The sequence below is a fragment of the Chrysochloris asiatica genome, unplaced genomic scaffold (genome assembly GCF_000296735.1).
Source record: "Chrysochloris asiatica unplaced genomic scaffold, ChrAsi1.0 scaffold00301, whole genome shotgun sequence".
Taxonomy (NCBI): domain Eukaryota; kingdom Metazoa; phylum Chordata; class Mammalia; order Afrosoricida; family Chrysochloridae; genus Chrysochloris; species Chrysochloris asiatica.
Genome location: NW_006408819.1, coordinates 1,656,752 through 1,657,796, shown reverse-complemented (window position 1 = coordinate 1,657,796; position 1,045 = coordinate 1,656,752). Strand labels below are relative to the sequence as shown.

Below are 1,045 nucleotides of genomic sequence, written 5' to 3'. Positions count from 1 at the left end.
TCTGTCAAAAACATCCCTGATGACAATGTTTCCCATGGTAAGAATTCCCCAAGATAACATATCTTGGAAGTTATACAAACATACAGATGGAAAGACAAAAAGGATAAAGGTTAGGCACTGTGTATACACTAATTTGTGCAGAACTGGAAACAAACAGGAATCCACGTGGGTCAGATGTGTAGAGGTAACATGTCTTGTTGAGGCTCAGGGTTCTCCTTGATGGATCTTCAATGGTCCACCCAAGTTCAAGTGGAGAAGCATCTTATTTGTTACCCAAACATGCCCAGGTAAAGCTGCTTCTCTTTCTGATGGTAGCTGCTGAGTTCCGACTGTGTCATCTGGAGGTACTGCTGGACATTGGCATCTTTTGGCTGCCTATCGATGGCAGCCAGGAGGTAGTGTCGAGCCTGGTCATAGTCCTGCAGATGGAAAAAGGCCTCCCTGGCCCTGTTCAAGGCCTTGGCATTGTCGGGCTGTTGTTCCGGAACTTTCTGACTGTATTCCTTTACTCATTCATGTTCACTGGCTCCATCTGAAGAAGGCAGGCAGCTAGATTGTTGTAGCAGTCTGTCTGCGTCATATGCAGCATGTTTTCTTGTCCAGGTGTGAGATCCGGGCCCTGAGGTCCTAGGTTAGGTATTGGGGAGGGCAGACTTGGGTCCAGACCCCACAGTTATAGCAGGGCTCGATGGTACCTACTCACAGCGTGTCAGTACTTCCCTTCCCAGTAGCACTGGTTGACCTCTTCTTTCTACAGCTGAGACTCCTGCAGGTGCTTTTCCATAATTCTTTATCAACCAATATTCCTGTGGAATTGGGTGCGACTGAAGCTCAGCTGTAGCACCGAAGAAAGATGTGGAAGGGTTACAGCCTTGGAAATACGAGACAGCTCTACTGCATTCTGTCCTATAGGGTTGCTGTGAGTCAGAATCTACTTTTATAGTCTTTTATATTGAAGAAAATGAAAACAAGTCCATGAGAGTCAAAATATAACCTTGAATTTGTCCCACCTGAATTTAGAGATCATCTGAAGAACAGATTTGAT

General features: G+C 45.6%; 1 pseudogene; it reads right to left on the bottom strand.

Moving 5' to 3' along the window:
- Positions 1-269: 269 nt before the first annotated feature.
- LOC102835665 lies at positions 270-784 on the bottom strand (annotated as a pseudogene).
- Positions 785-1,045: the final 261 nt, after the last annotated feature.